General features: G+C 37.3%; 1 protein-coding gene across 2 annotated transcripts in view; it reads left to right on the forward strand.

Annotated features, from left to right (window-relative positions):
• ARHGAP42 (Rho GTPase activating protein 42) overlaps positions 1 to 24559 on the forward strand; it is a 298470-nt gene that overhangs the window by 180152 nt on the left and 93759 nt on the right. The window lies entirely within an intron of this gene.

Consider the following 24559-nt stretch of genomic DNA (forward strand, 5'->3'; position numbering starts at 1 on the left):
TATTTTTTTGAATTAGAGTTTTTTTTTTTCTTCAGGTAAATACCCAGATGTGAAATTGCTCTATCGTATGGTAGTTCTATTTTTAATTTTTGAGGAACATCTATACTGTTTTCCATAGGGGCTACACCAATTTACATTACCAACAACAATGCCATAGGCTCCCTTTTCTCCACATCCTCATCAACACTTGTTATTTGCTGTCTTTTTGATGATAGCCATCTTAACAGGTGTGAGATGATATCTCATTGAGGTTCTGATTTGTGTTTCCCTGATGATTAGTGATGTTGAGCATCTTTTCATGTGTCTGTTGGCCATCTATATGTCTTCTTTGGAAAAATGTCTATTTAGATCTGCCCATTTTAAAGTCAGATTATTTGTTATTTTTTTTTTTATATACTGAGCTATATGAGTTCTTTTTATATTTTGGATATTGCCCCTAATCCGATACATCATTTGCAGATATCTTCTCCCATTTGGTTGGCTGCCTTTTCATTTTGCTGATGGTTTCCTTCACTGTGAAAAAGCTACTTAGTTTGATCTAGTCCCATTTCTTTATTTTGCTCTGCCTGAGAAGACAGATTCAAAAAAATATATATATTGGTAAGACCAGTGTCAAAGAGTGTACTGCCTATATTTTCTTCTAGAAGTTTTATGATTTCAGGCCTTATATTTAAGTCTTTAATCCATTTTGAATTTATTTATTATATGGTGTGAGAAATTGGTTCACTTTCATTCTTTTACATGTATTTGACCAGTTTCCCCAGCACCATTTATTGAAGAGGCTATTTCCCATTGTATATTCTTGCCTCTGATCCTGTGAAAAATGCCATTGCTATTTTGATAGAGTTTGCATTGTATCTGTTGCTTGCCTTGGGTAATATGGACACTTTAACAATTTTTTTTCCAGTCCATGCAAACAGAATATATTCCCATTTATTTGTACTGTCTTCAGTTTTGTTCAGCAATTTTTATTGTACAGGTCATTTACTTCCTTGGGTTATTGCTAGGTATTTTATTCTTTCGATGCAATTGTAAATGGGATTGTTTTCGTAATTTCTCTTTCTGATAGTTCATTATTTACGTATAGAAACACAGCAGATTTCTGTATGTTAATTTTGTATCCTGCAACTTTACTGAATTTATTTATTAGTTCTAAGAGTTTTTTGGTGGTGTCTTTAGGGTTGTCTATACCTAGTATCATGTTATCTACAAATAGTAGTTGTTACTTCTTCCTTCTTTGGATTTCTTTTCTTTCTTTTTCTTCTCTGATTGCTGTGGTTAGGAATTTCATACAATGCTGAATAAAAGTGGTCAGACTGGACACTCTTATCTTGTTTCCGATCTTAGAGGAAATGCTTTGAGCTTTTTATGGTTGAGTATTATGTTTGTTTTGGGCTTGTCATATTCTGTCTTATTTGTTCTTCTTTTTTTACTTCCTTTAGGTGTAAGCTTAGTTTGTTTACTTTAGATTTTTTTGTTTCTTTGTTTCCTGATGTAGGACTGCATCACTATAAATGTCCTTCTTAGAACTGCATTTGCTGCATTCCATGAATTTTGGAACACTGTTTCTATTTTATTTTAATTTGTCTCAAGGTATTTTTTTTCTTTTTCTTTTTTTCTTTCAAGGTATTTCAAAATTTTCTCTTGATTTCTTCAGTGACCCATTGGTTGTTTAGTAGCATATCCTTTAGACTCGTTTTTTTCCCCTATAGTCATTTTCCTGTCTCATACCACTGTGGTAAAAAAAAGACATGTTATGATTTCAATCTTCTTAAATTTATTGGACTTGTTTTATGGCCTAGCGTGTGATCTATGCTGGAGAATGTTCCATGTGTACTTGAAAAGAATGTGATTCTGCATGAAATATTTTTGGATGGAATGTTCTATAGAAAATATCTATTAAGTTGATCAGGTCTAAGGTGTCATTTAAGGTCAGTGTTTTCTTATTGATTTTCTGTCTGGATAGTCTGTCCATTGATGTAAGTGCAGTGTTAAAGTCCCCCAGTCTTATTGTGTTACTGTCAGTTTCTTCCTTTATCTGTTAATATTTGCTTTATGTATTTAGGTGATCTTATGATGGGTGCATATATGAGTGTTGTATTGTCTTGGATTAACCCCTTTATCATTATGTAATGCCTTCTTTGTCTCTTTGTTTTGAAGTCTCTTTCATCTGATGTAAGTATTGCTGCCCCAGCTTTCTTCCCATTTCCATTTGCATGGAATGACTTTTTTAATTCCCTCACTTTCAGTTTGTATATATCTGTAGATCTGTAGTGAGTCTCTTATAGGTAGCATATATACATATTTTATATATATATATATATTTATATATATATATATATATATATATTAATCCATCAGCCTGTATGTCTTTTGATAGTAGCATTTAGTGCACTTATATTTAAAGTAAGTGATAGGCTGTGGGTGGGAATGTGAATTGGTACAACCACTATGGAGAACAGTAGGGTTCCTTAAAAAACTAAAAATAGAACTACCATATGACTCAGCAATCCCACTCCTGGGCATATACCCAGAGGAAACTATAAGTCAAAAAGATAAATGCATCCCAGTGTTCACTGCAGCACTATTTACAGTAGCCAAGGCATGGAAGCAAACTAAATGTCCATGGACAGATGAATGGATAAAGAAGATGTGGTCCATATATACAGTGGAATATTACTCAGCCATAAAAAAGGAATGAAATAATGCCATTTGCAGCAATATGGATGGACCTAGAGATTATCCTACTAAGTGAAGTAAGCCAGACAAAGACAAATATCATATGATATTGCTTATATGTAGAATCTAACAAAAAAAATGATACAAATGAACTTATATACAAATCAGAAATAGACCCACAGACATAGAAAACAAACTTATGGTTACCAAGGGGAGAGAAGGGGCAGGGATAAATTAGAAGTTTGGTATTAACATATGCACACTAAGGTAAGTGATAGGTATGGACTATTGCCATTTTGTTAATTGTTTTCTGGTTGTTTGGTAGTTCTTCTCTGTTCCTGAATTATTTTGCTCTTCTCCCTTGTGATTTGATAACTGTATTTAGTGTTATGCTTGGATTCCTTTTTCTTTCTTTTTTGTGTATGTATTATAGGTTTATGGTTACCATGAGGTTCACATATAACTATATGTGTGTGTGTGTCTATTTTAAGTTTAGATCTTTGGGGTTTGAATGCATTTTAACAGCCCTACCTTTTTACCTCCTCTCCACATACGTTTATGTTTTTGACATCACATTTTACATCTTTTTATTTCCTGTATCCTTTATCTATCCATTGTGTTTATACATAATGTTACTACTTTTTTTCTTTTAACCTTCCTACTTGCTTTATAAGTGGTTGACTCACTACATTTACTGTATGTGTGCCTTTACCAGTTATATTTTTCTTTTTATAATTTTCTCATTTCTGCTTGTGGCCTTTTTTTTTTTTTCTGCTTAGAGAAATCCCTTTAACATTTTTTGTAAGGCTGGTTTGGTGGTGATGAAAACTCTTTTTAGTGTTTGCTTGTCTATAAACTCTATCTCTCCTTCAATTCTGAATGATAACCTTGCTGGGTAAAGTAATCTTGGTTGTAGGTTTTTTTTCTTTTCATCACTTTAATATATCTTGTCAGTCTGTTCTGGTCTCCACAGTTTCTGCTGAAAAGTCAGTCTATAGTCTTATGGGAGTTCCCTTGCACATAACTTGTTGCTTTTCCCTTGCTGCTTTTAATATTCTCTCTTTGTCTTTTAATTTTTGTCATTTTATTTACAGTGTGTCTTGGTGTGGACCTCTCTGGATTGATCTTTTTTGGGACTCTCTATACTTCATGGGCCTAGCTTTCAGTTTCCTTTCCCAGGTTAGGGAAGTTTCAACTATTATCTTTTCAAATAAGTCCTCTGCCCATTTCTCTCTTCTCTTTCTGAGACTGCTATAATGCATATGTTACTTCACTTGATGTTGTCCAAGAAGTCTTTTAAACTAGTCTCATTTTTTTTTTTTTTTCTGTTCAGCTTGGGTGATTTTCACTACTCTGTTTTCCAGTTGGCTGATCCATTCTTCTGTATTATCTAATCTAATGTTGTTGATTCCTTTTAGTGCACTTTTTATTTCATTATTGTATTCTTTAGCTCTAATTGGTTCTTTTTTTATGTTTTCTAAATCTTTGTTGAAATTCTCACTGTGTTCACCCATTCTTCTCCCCAGTTTGGTCAGCATCTTTGTAATTATTACCTTGAGCTCTTCATTGAGTAGGTTGCTTATCTCTACTTTGTTTAATTCATTTTCTGAGGTTTTTCTCTTTTTCTTTCATTGGGAACATATTTTTCCATCTCCTCAATTTGTTTAACTCTCCATGTTTATTTCTATGTATTAGATAGGTGTGTTATGTCTCCAGATCTTGGATCATTGGCCTTATGTGGGATATGTTCTATGGGGTCCAGCAGAACATTCCTCTCTGGCCACCAGAGCTCCAGGGTTGTCCTCTATGTGGGCTGTGTGCATCCTTCTGCTGTGCTGGGGATGACTTCTGTGGGTGTGCTGGTTGGCAGGGGCTCCCCCCACCCCCCAGCTGCAAGGCTCTGCCTCATGTGGTTGCTGAGGGTGCACTGGTGGGTGGGACTGAACCCCACACTAATAGGCTTGAAGGAGGATTCTAAAACGGTACTTGCCTCTGCCGGGTTAGCACAGTAGAACATGATCCCCAAAATGCCTGCCACCAGCTTCTCTGTCCCCAGAGGGAGTTCCAGCTGCCTCCTGCCTCTCCAGGAGGCAAGATTAGCAAGTGGGTCTGACCTAGGTGCCTTTCAACTACTGCTTCTGCATTAGGACTTGGAGTGTGTGAGATTTTGTGTGTGCCATTTAAGAGTGGGGACTCTGTTTCCTATAGCCTTCTGACTCTCCTGAACGTAACCCCCGATAGTTTTCAAAAGGAGACATTCTGGGTCTGTCTTCTTTGTGCAGGAGCCCTCAGCTGCAGAGCCTAATGTTGGGCTCGGACCCCTTGCTCCTTGGGGAGGACCTCTGCTGTTGTGCTATCCCACCCATTTGTGGGTCACTGACCTGGGACTGTAGGTGCTGACTAGACCATGTCTCTGTCCCTCCTGCCTATCTCATTGTGACTTCATCTGTGCATCTTTTGTTGTGGAACACCTTTTCTGCTAGTCTTCAGGTGCTTCTCATAGATAGTGGTAGGAGGTAAGTTAAGGCTCTTCCTACTCTGCCATCTTGATCCCACCCTTTCAGCCATTTCTTATGAAGGTCCATGTTTTTGCCTCCACTGATGTCCCTTCATGGCCTAAAACAGCTCTGTGCAGCCAGCACCTGACTCTTGGTGTTTTGCTTCCCCAAACTTTCAGGCCAATGATCTTTTGAAAGTTCTTTTATATTTGTGTCCTTTCATGGTTTCAAGGTTTAATTGCTTTTTGATAACCTTGTATATTATCCTATAAGTTCCATGAGGACTGAGTATTAATTATGTGCTGTGAACTGTACTAAGTAATTTACAAGAGATTACCTCAGTTCTTTTAAGGACTTCATTAGGTAGCACTATTGTTATTTCTATTATACGGATGAGGAAAACTGAGAAGTAACATAACCTGTTAAGGCTTCCATAGATTTTAAGCGGTGGAATCAGGATTTGGAAGCAGACTGTATGACTATCACTAAAAGCTGTGCTCATAATCTGTTACATTCTGTGGTATAGATATAACGTACTGTTTTTACATAATACTTTTTTAATTAATAAGGTAGATTTTAATTAATGTTTTTGAAATAAAAATTTTGTTTAAATGCTACCTGAACTATGCTTGTGCTCTGTGCCTGTGACAAAGACTAGTATTTTATTAATTTTAGGTAGATTTTAGTCTCTCATAAACTTTATTGCTGAGGAATGGGATACCCCGTTATCAAGGATACTAGTTAAAATAATCTAGTATCTAGAAGTCTTCTGGGGATGGGTGGAAGACAGTGTGTTTTTCAAGGAAGAGCTCCCAGTGTTTGACAGCTGCACCTGTTTCACAGCCATGTCAAGACATCACTGAGGTTCTCTCCAAGGGGGATGTTATGGTTGATAATGAGAGGGCTCTTAGCATCTCAAGGCAGACAAGGTAGATGAGTGGTGGTGTCTCTCCCTTATCCACAACTACTTCCTGGCTTTTGGGTTATTTTCTGGATGAATTCAGTAGCTGATTCTTCTGAGGCATATGAGACAGATGAGAAAAGATAGCACTCTTCTGATTTGTGTATTTTTCTTATACCACCAAGCAATTAATTCTTACACTACCTGCAGAATAGTGTCAGATCCCACAGGTTAAGGGTTCAGTCCTGCAAATCTGCATTGCCCACCCTGACCCCAATCCCCAGACGCCAATGGCAAGTTCAGGTTGTCACCTATGCTTCTGACTGACTAGCTATAGATGGGAGGTTCCCACAACTCCCTCCTTGGGTTTGATTAATTGGCTAGAGCAGCTTACAGAACTCAAAGAAACATTGTGCTTACTAGATTACTAGTTTATTATAAAAGGATACAATTCAGGAACAACCAGGTGGAAGAGATGGGTAGGTAGGGCAAGGCATGTGGGAATGGGTACAGAGTTTCCGTGCTCTCCCAGAACCTCCACATGTTCACCAGTCCTGAAGCGATCCAAACCCTGTCATTATGAGGTTTATGGAGACTTCATTACATCATTGGCCATTGGTGATTGAACTGATGAAGCTGCAGTCCCTGTCCCCTGCCCAAAGGTGGGGGTAGGGAGAAGGGGGTGGGACTGAAAGTTCCAGCCCTCTAATCACATGGTTGGCTCCATTGACAACCAGCCCCATCCTTTGGGGCTTTTCAGAAGTCACCTTATTAACTTAAACTCAGGTGTGGGCAAAAGGGATGTGTTGTGAATATCAAGACATATTTATCATTCTTAGGACTTGGGAAATTCCAAGGGTTATTTAGAAGCCCTGTGCCAGAAATGGGAATGAAGACCAACTATATATTTCTTATTATAAATCATAATATCACAACTCTCAACCCCCCAAAAAGAAAGCGTTATGAAAAATATGGCTTTATTTTAGTTCCAAGCAGGTGTTTCATAGGGCTTTTATTCACAGAAGAATCAGGAACAAAAGTGTGTATAGCCTATAGCAAGTTCCTCATATTTTCTTGTCCTTGTTTTTCCCCACCCCTCATCCCCCAGCTGACCCTATTTATATATAGTCTTCAGATCCTTAGGTTTAAAAACATTTACTAACCTTCTACATGGCAGGTAGACATTTTTCTTAGACTTGAAGGTGCAAAGATGCGTAAGTTGTAGGAAATAACTCAAAGTCAGCAACTACTGATGGATGAAATAGAGACAGTTTATGTATATGTCATGATAAATGCTGAATTGGAGGTATATGTAGGTATGGAGTGCTTTGGGGACACAAAAGGCACTTGATCTAATGTGGAAGTCTGATCTCTGGAAAGGTGATGCCTGGGGTGAGTCTTGAGAGATGAGTGAGGGTTAACCAGGGAAGAAGGGCCTTTCGGGCAGAACAGAGAGCATAGGCAAAGCAGGCAAGAGGTCGTAATGGTTTGTGGGAAGAACTTCAGGAATGCTGGTGTTACTAGAACATAAAATATGGAGTTGGAAGTGTTGGAGATGAGATCAAAGAGATATGTTAGTGCTGCATTACCAAAGGTCTTGTTTGCTTTGCTGAGAGTGGACTTTTTTTCTGTAGTTTTTGGAAAATTTACCTAGGGAAACCTGATAGTAAGAACTGTGTTTTAGATTAAATATTCTAACTCAAATATAGATAACCAGTAGGCACAAGGAACACCATCTGCAGGAAGACCAGGTAGGTGTTAATTAACATAGTTTAGCTGGGAGACCTCAAGGCCCTAAATTATTGCAGTGAATTTGAAATCTAGAAGTGGAAGTTTTGAAATACATTTTGGAGGCAGAAATCATAGGCAGGATGTCTAGATGTGGATGTTTAGGGAAAGGGAGCAGTCTGAAAGAATGGCAAGTTTCCCTGTCTTAGTTCTTAGAATAACCATAGGCACATTCCTGTTTTTTCTAGCTTTGTCGTCCTTCACACCTGCTGTCACCCCTCATGTCCATACAGTCACCAAGTCATGAATGATTTCCTGAATTGATACCTTTGTACTTATTCCTGTATTTTCTTTTTTAAATTCAGGCCTCAATTATTTCTTGGCTATACTCCCCCTCTCAAATGCTTCCTTCATTTTGCTACCAGAGGAATCTCACTTAAAATAAATCTGATCTTTCTCTGCCCCTCAACCTCCCTCCAAATAAAACTTTATGAATGATATAAAGCATGGGGTCTAGGGTCTAAAACTTATCAGGATGTGTAGAAATTTTATTCTTTGACAACCATAATTCCCAAATGGCCTTTTTGTACTTGGAAGTAGTCTAATAATTTTTGGTCCTGACCCGTGTCATGCACTGGTCCCCTTTGTCTGACTAATGCATTTTATTGTCTTTGCTTTGCTTTGTCTCTCTCCCCCACTAGACTATGAGGGCCTTGAGCATAGACAGTATGTCTTGCTCATGTTTGTCCTTAGAGTGTTCAGTATTAATTGAATGAATAAATCAGGCTGTTTGTAGGAGAAGGGTAGCCTTTCTTAGATCATTCCCAGAGAAAAGCACTAAAGAAAAAAATATATATAATAAAATACACTGAACGAAAGCCCTGTGTAATGTGGGCAGACACTGAACAAGTTGCAACAATCGAAGTCCCTGAAAGATATGCCTTTCACTGTATGTATTTTTGAATTAGCACAGTTGGGGCAAGTGAGCTGTGTCCTGGGAGTAATCTGTTGTTCCGAAAACAGGTACTCAGTGGCTCCTGATCTGTGTCAGATTATAACCAATAGCAGTCTGTTGCTTGAAGATTCTGTTTACTAGTTGATAAGTTGTGTTATACTGATGGATTCAGGCTCTAACAAAGTAGTGCTGTAGGCTTATCCCTAATTCACACTGTAAAATCTGGTGTCTTAGTCCTGTGTTTAGAAAGTATGATAAAAAGAAGTCACTTTTTTTTTAATTAACTAATTAATTTATTTATTTTTATGGCTGTGTTGGGTCTTCGTTTCTGTGCAAGAGCTTTCTCTAGTTGTGGCAAGCGGGGGCCACTCTTCATCGCGGTGTGCGGGCCTCTCACTATCGCAGCCTCTCTTGTTGCGGAGCACAGGCTCCAGACGCGCAGGCTCAGTAATTGTGACTCACGGGCGCAGCTGCTCCGTGGCATGTGGGATCTTCCCAGACCAGGGCTCGAACCCATGTCCCCTGCATTGGCAGGCAGATTCTCAACCACTGCGCCACCAGGGAAGCCCTAGAAGTCACTTTTATAAAGTGACTGATTATATATGACATCTGTCTAGAACCAAATGAAGAAGAAAATATTCACCAAAAAGGCCTTATAGCTGCTTCTAGAAAAGTCTTAAAATGACAGGTTTCTAGTCAGTCACCATAGTTCCCACGTACTGTCAAGTTAGCTATTGATTTCTGTCTGCCCATAAAACAGAAGCACTTTTTATTTCTGGCTTTCCGTGTAAATCCAGTGACGGAGCTCTCAGGAAGAAGATCTCTGGCCCACTTGGTCATATTTGTTAGTTGTTATGACCTCTTGTCTACCAGCATCGTCAGATATACTAAGTAGTTTAAAAATTCTTCCCTATTACTAACCTAAATGTCTCAAATTTAGTCCATTTCCTTCTGCTGTTTCCTCAACTGGTGGAACACCGTGTGAAATACTCAGAGAACAGGTGGTCACCATGTGAAATACTCAGATTTTACAAGCAACTAAAAGAACTTGTAAATTATTTCCTTCACCTTAGATTTCCCTCCTCGTACTCATCATATGTTCATCAGAATGCCAGGAGCATTCGAATAATGTGATTCCGTGGAGGGTTGAAGGATCATTTTATGAGGAATGACAGAATCCTTATTCAACCAGTGCTGCTCTTTAGAGAAACATTTAGGGGCACGTGTGTGCGTGTTTCTATATGGGATTAAATTAGGGCTTTTTGAGTCTTAGGGTCTTAAATTTCGCTTTTATGCTATTCTAAATTAATTTTACTCAGCTTAAATAAATTTATTGAACTTGTGGTTCAAGTTGGACTTGTGATAAGGAGAGAGAATATTTGGACTCTAGGAAAGAACAAATAGATAACCCCTATTCTTAGCCTTGGCATTGAAATGAACTTTCTAATTAACTCTAAGAGTATTGTTAATAATATACAAAATAGATTAGGTTGGGCTAAAACTTTCCTTTTCACTTATTTGAAATGACCACAGTAAATGACCCAAAGGACATAAATAAGAATTAAGGTGAGGGAAAACTTAGAATCACAAATAATTGACAAACAGCACAGGTGGCTACTCTTTTAATTTAATTAACGGAAAGAAAATTATATCCTTTGGCATAAATTTTAACTTCCTTTGAGAAATCAGTGTCTTTGGAAATATATTTAAATCTATGAAAACCAGAATACCTAAATATTTATATTGTTTGGCATGTTAATAGTTGGAAGAAAGAATAATACAAGTTATTCCTGTTAATTAATTCTGAAGTTTTTGTAGCCACAGTACTAAACTTTGAAGAATTATTTTTGCTAATTCTATCTGGTAAATCCCCTAATGAAGAATAATCCTATTTCTTAAGTCAAGCTCTATATACACTTGGTGGAAAATTTTATTTTAGCTTCTCTCCATTGTTCATTTTCACAACTTGGTTGTTTTAAGTCTCAAAGCTGGATTAAGATCATTATTAAAAACATTTATTAACTATTTCTTGAGAAATAAGGAATCACTCCATGCCTAGGACTTAAGCGCACCTTTTACTGACCAAAATCTTTTTTGTTTTTCTCTGTTATTCTTTGATAAATAAGAAAGAATTAAGCATTGTTCGTGAGTGACTATTTTGAATTTTAGCATGGCTGCATTGCAGTGAAAATAAAAGATTTTTCAGTTATCCACACTTCTAGTCTTACAATCTGAAGAAGTGTCTAAATGTATTCTGACAAATATTCCTTCACGGAATTTAACAGGATTAGGTTTGACCAGCCCTCCCTTAGTTGGCATCGTTATAAACAGTCTAGACTTCAGGGACCTGTAGGAGTGATAACTTTGGTAACGTCACTAGAGGCAAGACAGTGACTCTAGACTACACAGACTACATCTCACAAGTGTTCTCATCATGTTTATATGATGAAACGGAGAGACTTCTTGTTTATAAAGCAAAAGTGATATGTAGCTGTTTAAACTTCAGGCACAAACAGCACTGAATGCTGAACTAGCACAGTAGAGTAAAAAAAAAAAAAATTAAGTGTATTTTTGTGGATGAAAATTGAGATTTGTTCTTAGGTTTGTGGCTTAAGTTGTGTGGCTTGAAAGTAGCCAACTGGTAGCAATGCCATCTAGCCTCCACATTTAACTACCAAGTTGACAGTTTTCAGTGCTGGCAACCTTTGGTGCTTTGTCTCCTTCCTTTAAGCTTTTCATTGTTCTTAGCAGTTAGTGTGACATTTTGAGGACTGGAGTCTAAAACCCCGAACTAAATAAGACCAAGGAGTAGCTAAGATTGTATCAATACTTGCTGAAAGTGAAAGAGTAGTTATTTCTTACTAATCCCTACCTTACTGACTGTCGATATTTATCTTTTTGTATCAGGGGTTTTTTGCCAACTGGCAGGGCCACACCACCAATGGCCATCCCTCTGAGGTATTTCTTATGGTGGGTGTACCTAGGAAAAGCTTATGTAGAGCAATGCCAGAGAAAGAACCATGTTTGTGCTTTAAGTAGTTAACTACTTCTTTATACTCTACTTGCTTCCATAATGTTTAAGCTGAAGTCATTAAATCCAGCTATTAGGTGACAGATAAGATGACCAAGGCCCCAGTGTTGTTAACGTGTCCAAGGTAATACGTTTGGTGATAAAATCCAGAGAATAGCTATGACTGTGTGACAGTGTTTACAGAATTGGCTGATTATAATTCATTCGTTCAGCAGTTACACATTGAGCCTTTTTTCATGTGGGAAATACCATGTTAGCTTACAGTCTAGTCCAAGATTTCTCAGCCTCCACACTATTAACATGTTGGGCTGAATAAATCAATCAAAATCGATTTCTCTGTCTCTCTCTCTCTCTCTCTCTCTCTCTCTCTCTCTCACACACACACACACACACACACACACACACTCTCCTTCTCTTTCCTGTTATCTTTATCCTGGGAAGCCCTTCAGTCTGTCTGTAGAAATTAGACTTTAGACAGAAATACCTGCAATGCTAACTTGTTCTCATAAAGAGAGGTTAACCTCTGAGGTCAACCTAATGTTGAAAGTCAAGGAAGGAGGGGCAGAGGAAGTGAGCAGAAAGGACATTCTGCAGTACAAGATCGGAGCATGTTCTTCCCTTGTGGGAGAAAAGGTTGAAGGAGGAGCACCAGACATTTTTGGAAGGCTTCTGGAAGCTGGCCCCCCAATGCTTCTGCTCATGTTCTGTGAACAAAACTTATTCACATGGACACATCTCCTTGCTCGGAGATTGGGAAATGTATTCTTTATTCTTGGCGGCTGTGTGCCCTGCTACAATTTAGGGATTCTATTACTGTGGAAAAGGATGGCACTCTGCCAAAAAAGGCTTTTGATAAAAGCAGTAGAAATAAAGAATTCCATGAGCTTATACACAGGAGAGGGCTGTTCCAAGCTTTGGCTCATGTGAGTAATTCTTTGACATTGACCAAGGCACTTGAACCCTTTGGAGGATGGGGGTCATTTTCCTTTAAAATGTCAAAACTAAGCAGTTGTGCTATTTATGCTGACGTTGAGAAAGGTCTTGTGTTTTAGTCTGGACTCCACCCTTTTGCTGGTTGAGTGGCCTATAGTTAATTTCCATGAACCTCATTTTTCCACTGTATAACATGGGAATCATGATAACACATTATTTATTTCCTATTTATAAACACGATCTTCTTGAAAGCCCTATGATACTGAATGTACAAAATTGGCTCAAGAGAACAAGGTTGTGAATGAGTCTGCAAATCCCTTGAAAATGTTATACTTTTATTATCAAAAGTCATAAAGATAGCAAACTCAGCAAGATAAAATCTTAAATCCATATCTCAGGAATGTGTGTATTGGTATTACGCCCAGTTTATGCCCTTCCCAGGCCCTTAGGGTTTGCTCAGAAGATAACTGTGGCCTAGGATTGTCACTTCTTAATCCTCACACATGATCAGGGCCTGGCTCCAGCCAGGCCCCCATCACCCTGATGCAGTGGGAGTTGCAGCAGCTGTGGTGCATAGGCTCAGTGGCTCATTGGCTGTTCCTCATCACATATGGACTCTTGATAGAGTACGAGGGTGGACCCTGGGCTCTGGCCTCTCCCACAACTGCTGGAGGGGCCAGATGACAATCTGAAAGAACTCAGGAGAGTTCCTGCCCCATGGAGCAAATGTTGACCACTTATGGGAGAAACTGGCAGATAAATCCTTGCTTACCCAACGGAAATGTCCTGAGGTGTGTTGGTTTTGTAAAACCTGAATGGAGATGTACCTTATTGCCTGAGCAACTGGCTGTTTTTCCTCCTGTTTCTGTGGTTCATTCAGTAATAAACACTTGTATTTTCTTTCCTCCTTCCCTATCTGTTCCCTTTTTCTCTACACTTGCTCCACAAGGTTGTATGCTAGTTGTAGCAGGCAAACTCTGCCTCAGGCTCTGTTTTCTAGGAACTTTGGATTAAAAAAAGTATAATATTAATATAATATGAAAAATTAATTTCCACTTGCTGTGGCTTTCACTTTGGGAGTTAAGGAAAAACACCTCTCTCTGTCTCAGCCAGATGCAGTACTTATCATGAGCATTCTCTGTCATGGTGTCAGTCTTTTGTCCCCATGTTTGTTCTCCTTCCATGTTATCAATAGTTTTTGAATTTTGTGACTGAGATTTTTATTTCATTCTCCAATTCCTCTGTCATCCAAGAAGAAGAGAAATTTGAATGCCAGGCATGAAGAAAAGCTTTGGATTACTTTTAATTAGGAAATCCCTAAACTCACTCAGGGTAATTTTCCAAACATCCTGCCTGGAGTGTGCAGAGTTGTGTAACTTTAGGTTTATCCATGATGTCATGCCAGAGCCCATAAGATGATAGCCACTCCAGACACTATCCACCCTCCTGATCGCAATCTTCTGTCTTTACACAGTCCACAAGAGGATTGATTAACAATAAAAAATCATCAAAAATGTTCAGTAGCATTCTCTATCTCTCCTAAAGTCTAAAGTAGCATTATAAGTACCTCCTCTGCTTCCTGCTCCGTCTGTCATCTTCTTTCTTCCCATTTTCCCCATTTCATCCATTTATTCCCTTTAATGTTTTTCAGTGCTATAATTTTCCCTATAAGCATTGATTCTGCTGCATCCCAGAAATTTTAATGTTTAATTTTCATTTAGTTTAAAATGTTTTTAATCTCTCTTCAGATTTCCTCTTTAACCTATGTGTCATTTAGAAGTGTGTAGTTTAATCTCTAAGTACTTTGTGATTTTCCAGCTATCTTTGTGTTGTTGATTTCCAACTTAATTCCACTGTGCTCTGAGAATGATTTCTATTCTTTTAAATTTGCTAAGATGTGTTTTATGGCCCAGAATGTAGTCTGTGTTGGTGAACATTCCATGCGAGCTTGAGAAGAATGTATAATAATAGTACAGTACAATAGTACAGTAAAACTTTTGAGACCTTGTGTGTTTGTAAATATTTTTATTCTACCCTCAATCTAGATTGACAATTTGGATATAGAAATCTAGGTCAGAATTCATTATTCCTGAGAATTTCGAAGGCACTGCACCTTTGTTTTACAACTTTCTGTGATGTTGCCGTGGATTCATTATTGATTTCTGATGATTTTTATTTGACCTCTGTTTTTAGGCTTTGATTTTTATTCATGGTTTTGTAATATTTTATCATTTATTGTGCCTTGTATATATTGTGTCATTTCAATATGGATACTTTTTTATCAGTTCTGGAAATTTTCATGAATTATTCTTTCAGTCATTCCCTCCCTACATTTTTTTCTTTCAGTAGTTCTGGTAGTCAGATGTTGGGTTTCCTGATTAAGCTTCTAATTTTTCTTATCTTTTCTCATCTATTTTCTTTTTTAGTTCACAGCTCTCTTGTTTTATTCATTTACTTATACCTCATTCACATTTTCATATTTATATAGCAACCGTTCTCATAAGTTCAATGTGTATATTTTTGTCTTATGTTCTTAACAAAATTGGTATTATTTTTCTATGCATGGCTCTTTAATTTACATAAATGATTTTGTGTTATTTATCTATTTTGTGCTTTGTGGTTTTCACTCAGAATTGTGTTTTAAGATCCATCCACATGTAATATTTACTTCATGCCTACCACTTCATGGTATGCTTCTAATTCATTTATGTCTACCAGTAAATACCCTGGCTATCTTCCTGTTTTCACAGATCCTCATTTGTGTTTCCTTATGGACTTTTCCGTGAGGATCTTTTCGGGATGTACACCCAGAAGCTGGTTTTTAGGGCACACATATATGCCACTTAGAAATGTTGAGTTCGACATTTCTCTTTGGAAAGGCTGTACTTCCCTACAGTCCCACCATATAGAAGGGTTCCTGTGTCTCCACATTCACTCAACATGTAGTGTTATTCAGCTTTCTAACTCTTGCCAATCAATAGCTGATAGATATAATGTGATATCTTAATATTTTAATTTGCTTTTCTCTTAAGTACCAATGAGTTTGAAAAGTTCTTTATATGTTTGTTACTCTTTTGGCTTTCTTCTTCTGTGTTATTCCTTCATATCCTTCACATATGTTTTTATCTGTTTGTTTTTCTATCTTTCTGATTTGTAAGAGTTCATTAGAAAGGCAAATATGAAACCTTTGGCTCTTATGAATCTGATCACCTGGACGTGGTAGTGGTGAGATAATTGGAATGGGGCAGATATAATGGATTGTGCTGGTGCAACTACCCAGGAAGGAGCCCTTTTGGAATGTCTGTGTTTCAGCAGATTGAGGAGGAGGGACTTGGTGGGGAATGGCTTGGGAGACTGGGAATGGTTGGGTGCAGTCACCCAGAGGCGGGACATTGCTGTGAAAGCTATACTAGGATTCTCAACAACCTGGGTTTCTGGATACCAGGAATCTCTTGGACCTCAGGAAACTCCTGTGTAGCAAGTGGGTGGAATATCCAAGCATCTGGCCCTTCTCAGACCTAGAAATGGTAGTGTCACCCTAGGCTGCTCTTCTGAGCAGTGAGGAAGTCCCACTATCAGGGGAGAAAGAAGTCTAGCCGGGATTGGTAGTTAGGGCTATATTTTTTCCTCTCAATGCCTAGCATGGTGCCAGTTTATAAGAATTACACATTTTTCTGGAATAGAAATTTAGCTATCTGTATTTATTATTACTCTTTGTATTACTATTTCTACTACTATGCATTCACTGGAAGGATTTTCAAAATATATGTATAATGCTTATTTAACTGATGGTTATGCTAACATGTTGACTTAAATAGTTGCATGGGAAATTTTGCAATATCCTGAGTGGCAGTTATAACCTTGAAGTTGTCTTAAAATTCAGATGCATAAATCCTAAATATGTGCTCCATTTTAAAAAAAAGGAATATAGAAAATACTTTTTCATTTCCTCTATTTAAAAATATTTTGATCATGGTAACATTAAAATAAAGGTTGCTAAGACAGTTGTTTAAACAAAGCTTTGCGTTAGTCTTTTATAGAAAAAAATGCAATTAGATAAAGCTTTAGCATTTCTCTTTGTGATTTTCTAAATGTTGTGGTAGAGTCTATTTTTCACCTTTGGTACCTTCTTGTGGTCAGTGCAAGACATTGATTAGGCCTTGATTTTAACAGTTGTGTATAATTTAACACTTTTTGTTTATGTGAGAGACCTATAGTTTATATGAATATTTGACTTTTTTGTCATATACAACAACTTTAAGAGTAAGACTGACACTTGGAGTTTTCTTCCTATTCCTTACTTCAGGGTATGCAGTGAAGGTGTAGCATGACCACAGTTGCTAATCTTAGAAGCTAAGTGATAATGTGATCATGCGCTCAGAGTAAATACAGTGTAGCTTGGAACACAAATTGATTGAAGACCTTGAACTTATCTTACACTTTTGCAACTGTAATTGGGTTTGGGGATTAATTTGCCATTTTTGATGGTATATTTTAAGATTTTATAACACACACACATACAAACATATATTACACATATATATGATTTCATTTTACATGATTACCTAGTTCAAATGCACTTACTGTGGGTTTATAGAAAATGTCGTACCATTGTGACATAGTCTCCCTTTTTTTGAGTCATGCTATGACAATAAGAAGACATCGATCACATACAGTGTTTAGTAAAGATTTGTGTGTTATTTTCCCTTCCTTCTGCAGCACTGGTTTCAGAGAAAATTCTTCACTTGATATCCACAACAAGTAGCACAAAAGACAGGAGGTAGCTGTGTAGTATTAAGTTACTAAGGCCAAATAAGACTAGACTTTCACGAGCAGTAAATCACGGCTTTTGGGGGGAGATGTGAGTTGCAAGAAGTGCTCTTGGCTTTCAAGAACATGCTTCCTTAGATTATAGTTGTCCTTCATGTAGCCTACTCTTTCAACTCAGCTCTTTAATTTTATGCTAGAACTGAGTGTGTTTTTGTTGTCTACATCATGGGACCCTTTGAGTAAATCCTTTTCCCTGGCCTGGTGATGTGAAGGGCCAGGGTTTGAATAAGAGTCCAGGAAGTGCTTCTGGGAATGATTTTTGTATTGCCAGGAATGCTGATGTGTTGTCACGGAATTAACATTTCCAAAAACACCATCAAACACTGACTGAAAAACAAAGATGCAAGTGTAGTCACCACAGCTGTGTTCTCTTTTCTCCCAAATAGTTTCTTCTATGCACAGTGAGAAATTTTAAGCCCCCTATTGTAAGATGAAAGTGAGTCAGTTTTGTGTACTACGCTGTAAGGCAGCTGGTTGTCCCCCAGTATTCATGTACCACTGGGATTGAGTTAAGGCCATTTGTGCAGAATTGTCCCTTATATCACGGATATTGGTTTTTTGATCAAATGGAATGTTTGTGAGGGACTGTGGTGCCGTGTTATAAGAGGAATAATTTCACTTGTTCATTAGATATTTACTGAGCACTCTCTCAAATTTTCAGTTTTAAGGATGAGAAGATACATGCATAAATTTCCCTGCTACAGTGTAGGACATGAACACCATAAGAAACTCATATATAAAGCTATATGAGCATACAAAAGGGAGAGAGAGTTGATGGAGGGGACATGTGAATTATATCTATTTAAGCTGGATGCTAAGAGTAGATCTAACTTGAATACGTGGATGTTGGAAGAAGTAAGCATTTGTATCAGAGAGGAGGTGGTCTGCAGAGAAAAAAGAATAAAGCTCAAAAGGGCTAATGAGAGACTTTTGGAGAAATTGCTTGGGCAGGTCAGTTGTGGGCATGAAATGCCAGATTAAAGAGTAACATCCACTGAGTAAACGATGGAATGTTCACCCAGGTATCTGTTTCAACCGTGGACAGGACAAGCTCCTCCCATCCTGAACCTTGGACTTCTCTGCTTTCTTTTGGGTTCTCTCCTGCACATTTTGTTGTGTGAGTTCCTCAACAGACCTTTTTTGGATGGGAATGCCACTTTTTATTTTTCAATTTTGTTTCTTCTAGTAGAGCCACATTTTCTCCTTAAATAATAAAAATGCTTTGAAGATGTTGATTCCCCGCCCCGTCATTTACAGGTATAATACTGTAATGCACAGACATACCAGTACTTCTTCAAAGGTCTAAAAGTGACTAGAACCTTTACAGCAGAACCCTACTTGCTCTTTCCATTTGATGCCATTTTACCAGTTAAGTTTCTAAAGTTCCATCTATGCAACTAGATCATGATGGGTTCCTGGAAATATAATTGAGGAGATAAAAAGATTACAGTGCCAGTGGATCAAAATGGAATTCTGTGGATGTATTAACCTGGATCTGACACCCTCAGGGTCCTCAGAAAGACAGGTCAGAGGCCTGCCCCTCTTCTCTTTTCTTCTTCCCTTACTCCCAAACTCCCTTCCTCTTCTCTTCTCATCCATCCATCCATCATTTTTAATTAATCGCCTCCAAATACATATGCAAATAATGAAGTAAAGCATTATGCATAATAATCACAGAGCTTGTTAAAAATAACAATGTCTGAATCTCTATATGAGGGAAGTAAGAATATACATTTTTAATAGGCTTTAAAATACTTGACTCTTATTAAGGTGGTCCAGCCACTGCACTTCAAGAGACACTGAAATAAAAGCAAGGAATAGTACGTCTTTAGCCAATGAAATTTATGAGTGTGATCACCTAGTATTTATTTCATATGGACCCATGAATGGAAAAAACATACCTGGTGGATAACATATTTATAGTTGAAGAAGATTATATGCCCAGGCATGTCCTGTTCTCTTTAAGATTTTATTCCATTTGCATTTCTATGAAAGTACTTCAGAGGATGAAAGGTAAAGTATCCTCCTCCTCCACAAAAGACTAGCCTGGTTACAGCTCCACTAAAGAACAGTATCATTTTAGGGATATGCAAAGGTCAGCTATTAGAGTTCTGTTGAGTATATGATACAGATATTGCTAATCCTTTTGACTTGACTGAACTGTTCTAATTATTTCACGCTACCAGCTTTTGAAGGTCTATTTTCCTTCTTGTCAAAAATGAGTTGTTTGAAATATCAGGCATCTTTTTTTTTTAATATATTATTTTATTTATTTTTTTATACAACAGGTACTTATTAGTCATCAATTTTATACACATTAGTGTATACATGTCAATCCCAATTGCCCAATTCAGCACACCACCATCCCCACCCCCCCGCGGTTTTCCCTCCTTGGTATCCATACGTTTGTTCTCCACGTCTGTGTCTCAACTTCTGCCCTACAAACCGGTTCATCTGTACCATTTTTCTAGGTTCCTCATACATGCGTTAATATATGATATTTGTTTTTCTCTTTCTGACTTACTTCACTCTGTATGACAGTCTCTAGATCCATACACGTCTCAACAAATGACTCAATTTCGTTCCTTTTTATGGCTGAGTAATATTCCATTGTATATATGTACCACTATTTCTTTATCCATTCGTCTGTCGATGGGCATTTAGGTTGCTTCCATGACCTGCTATTGTAAATAGTGCTGCAATGAACATTGGGGTGCATGTGTCTTTTTGAATTATGGTTTACTCTGGGTATATGCCCAGTAGTGGGATTGCTGGATCATATGGTAATTCTATTTTTAGTTTTTTAAGGAACCGCCATACTGTTCTCCATAGTGGCTGTATCAATTTACATTCCCACCAACAGTGCAAGAGGGTTTGCTTTTCTCCACACCCTCTCCATCATTTGTTGTTTGTAGATTTTCTGATGATGCCCATTCTAACTAGTGTGAGGTGATACCTCACTGTAGTTTTGATTTGCATTTCTCTAATAATTAGTGATGTTGAGCAGCTTTTCATGTGCTTCTGGGCCATCTGTATGTCTTCTTTGGAGAAATGTCTATTTAGGTCTTTTGCCCATTTTTGGATTGGGTTGTTTGTTTCTTTAATATTGAGCCACATGAGCTGTTTATATATTTTGGAGATTAATCCTTTGTCCGTTGATTCATTTGCAAATATTTTCTCCCATTCTGAGGGTTGTCTTTTCGTCTTGTTTATGGTTTCCTTTGCTGTGCAAAAGCTTTTAAGTTTCATTAGGTCCCATTTGTTTATTTTTGTTTTTATTTCCATTACTCTTGGAGGTGGATCAAAGAAGATCATGCTGTGATTTATTTCAAAGAGTGTTCTTTCTATGTTTTCCTCTGACAGTTTTATAGTGTCCAGTCTTACATTTAGGTCTCGAATCCATTTTGAGTTTATTTTTGTGTATGGTGTTAGGGAGTGTTCTAATTTCATTCTTTTACATGTAGCTGTCCAGTTTTCCCAGCACCACTTATTGAAGAGACTGTCTTTTCTCCATTGTATATCCTTGCCTCCTTTGTCATAGATTAGTTAACCATAGGTGCGTGGGTTTATCTCTGGGCTTTCTATCTTGTTCCATTGATCTATGTTTCTGTTTTTGTGCCAGTACCATATTGTCTTGATTACTGTAGCTTTGTAGGATAGTCTGAAGTCAGGGAGTCTGATTCCTCCAGCTCCGTGTTTTTCCCTCAAGACTGCTTTGGCTATTCGGGGTCTTTTGTGTCTCCATATAAATTTTAAGATTTTTTGTTCTAGTTCCGTAAAAAATGCCATTGGTTATTTGATAGGGATTGCATTGAATCTGTAGATTGCTTTCGGTAGTGTGGTCATTTTCACAATGTTGATTCTTCCAATCCAAGAACATGGTATATCTCTCCATCAGTTGGTATCATATTTAATTTCTTTCATCAGTGTCTTATAGTTTTCTGCATACAGGTCTTTTGTCTCCCTAGGTAAGTTTATTCCTAGGTATTTTATTCTTTTTGTTGCAGTGATAAATGGGAGTGTTTCCTTAATTTCTCTTTCAGATTTTTCATCATTAGTGTATAGAAATGCAAGAGATTTCTGTGCATTAATTCTGTATCCTGCAACTTTACCAAATTCATTGACTAGCTCTAGTAGTTTTCTGTTGGCATTTTTAGGATTCTCTATGTATAGTATCATGTCATCTGCAAACAGTGACAGTTTCACTTCTTTTCCAATTTGGATTCCTTTTATTTCTTTTTCTTCTCTGATTGTTGTGGCTAGGACTTGCAAAACTATGTTGAATAATAGTGGAGAGTGGACACCCTTGTCTTGTTCCTGATCTTAGAGGAAATGCTTTCAGTTTTTCACCATTGAGAACAATGTTGGCTGTGGGTTTGTCATATATGGCCTTTATTATGTTGAGGTAAGTTCCCTCTACGCCTACTTCTGGAGAGTTTTTATCATAAATGGGTGTTGAATTTTGTCGAAAGTTTTCTCTGCATCTATTGAGATGATCATATGGTTTTTCTTCTTTAATTTGTTAATATGGTGTATCACATTGATTGATTTGCGTATATTGAAGAATCCTTGCATCCCTGGGATAAATCCCACTTGATCACGGTGTACAATCCTTTTAATGTGTTGTTGGATTCTGTTTGCTAGTATTTTGTTGAGGATTTTTGCATCTATATTCATCAGTGATATTGGTCTGTAATTTTCTTTTTTTGTAGTATCTTTGTCTGGTTTTGGGATCAGGGTGATGGTGGCCTCATAGAATGAGTTTGGGAGTGTTCCTTCCTCTGCAATTTTTTGGAAGAGTTTGAGAAGGATGGGTGTTAGCTCTTCTCTAAATGTTTGATAGAATTCACCTGTGAAACCATCTGGTCCTGGACTTTTGTTTGTTGGAAGATTTTTAATCACAGTTTGAATTTCATTACTTGTGATTGGTCTGTTCATGTTTTCTATTTCCTCCTGCTTCAGTCTTGGAAGGTTATACCTTTCTAAGAATTTGTCCATTTCTTCCAGGTTGTCCATTTTATTGACATACAGTTGCTTGTAGTAGTCTCTTAGGATGCTTTGTATTTCTGCGATGTCTGTTGTAACTTCTCCTTTTTCATTTCTGATTTTATTGATTTGAGTCCTCTCCCTCTTTTTCTTGATGAGTCTGGCTAATGGTTTATCAATTTTGTTTATCTTCTCAAAGTACCAGCTTTTAGTTTTATTGATCTTTGCTATTGTTTTCTTTGTTTCTATTTCATTTATTTCTCCTCTGATCTTTATGATTTCTTTCTTTCTGCTAAATTTGGGTTTTGTTTGTTCTTTCTCTAGTTCCTTTAGGTGTAAGGTTAGATTGTTTATTTGAGATGTTTCTTGTTTCTTGAGGTAGGCTTGTGTAGCTATAAACTTCCCTGTTAGAACTGCTTTTGCTGCATCCCATAGGTTTTGGATCATCGTGTTTTCATTGTCATTTGTCTCTAGGTATTTTTTGATTTCCTCTTTGATTTCTTCAGTGATCTCTTGGTTATTTAGTAGCGTATTGTTTAGCCTCCATGTGTTTGTGTTTTTTACGTTTTTTTTCCCTGTAATTCATTTCTAATCTCATAGCATTGTGGTCAGAAAAGATGCTTGATATGATTTCAATTTTCTTAAATTTACTGAGGCTTGATTTGTGACCCAAGATGTGATCTATCCTGGAGAATGTTCCGTGCACGATTGAGAAGAAAGTGTAATCTGCTGTTTTTGGGTGGAATGTCCTATAAATATCAATTAAGTCTATCTGGTCTATTGTGTCATTTAAAGCTTCTGTTTCCTTATTTATTTTCATCTTGGATGATCTGTCCATTGGTGTAAGTGAGATGTTAAAGTCCCCCACTATTATTGTGTTACTGTCGATTTCCTCTTTTATAGCTGTTAACAGTTGCCTTATGTATTGAGGTGCTCCTATGTTGGGTGCATATATATTTATAATTGTTATATCTTCTTCTGGGATTGATCCCTTGATCATTATGTAGTGTCCTTCCTTGTCTCTTGTAACATTCTTCATTTTAAAGTCTATTTTATCTGTTATGATTATAGCTACTCCAGCTTTCTTTTGATTTCCATTTGCATGGAATATCTTTTTCCATCCCCTCACTTTTAGTCTGTATGTGTCCCTAGGTCTGAAGTGGGTCTCTTGTAGACAGCATATATATGGGTCTTGTTTTTGTATCCATTCAGCAAGCCTGTGTCTTTTGGTTGGAGCATTTAATCCATTCATGTTTAAGGTAATTATTGATATGTATGTTCCTATGACCATTTTCTTAATTGTTTTGGGGTTTTTTTTTTTGTAGGTCCTTTTCTTCTCTTGGGTTTCCCACTTAGAAAAGTTCCTTTAGCATTTGTTGTAGAGCTAGTTTGGTGGTGCTGAATTCTCTTAGCTTTTGCTTGTCTGTAAAACTTTTGATTTCTCCTTCGAATCTGAATGAGATCCTTGCCAGGTAGAGTAATCTTGGTTTTAGGTTCTTCCCTTTCATCACTTTAAGTATATCATGCCACTCACTTCTGGCTTGTAGAGTTTCTGCTGAGAAATCACCTGTTAACCTTATGGGAGTTCCCTTGTATGTTATTTGTCATTTTTCCCTTGCTGCTTTCAATAATTTTTCTTTGTTTTTAAGTTTTGCCAATTTGATTACTATGTGTCTTGGCATGTTTCTCCTTGGGTTTATCCTGTATGGGACTCGCTGTGCTTCCTGGACTTGGGTGGCTATTTCCTTTCCCATGTTAGGGAAGTTTTCGGCTATAATCTCTTCAAATATTTTCTCTGGTCCTTTCTCTCTCTCTTCTCCTTCTGGGACTGCTATAATGCGAATGTTGTTGCGTTTAATGTTGTCCCAGAGGTCTCTTAGGCTGTCTTCATTTCTTTTCATTCTTTTTTCTTTAGTCTGTTCCGCAGCAGTGAATTCCACCATTCTGTCTTCCAGGTCACTTATCCATTCTTCTGCCTCAGTTATTCTGCTATAGATTCCTTCTAGTGTAGTTATCAT

The sequence above is a fragment of the Balaenoptera acutorostrata genome, chromosome 9 (assembly GCF_949987535.1).
Source record: "Balaenoptera acutorostrata chromosome 9, mBalAcu1.1, whole genome shotgun sequence".
NCBI classification, from domain to species: Eukaryota; Metazoa; Chordata; class Mammalia; order Artiodactyla; family Balaenopteridae; genus Balaenoptera; species Balaenoptera acutorostrata.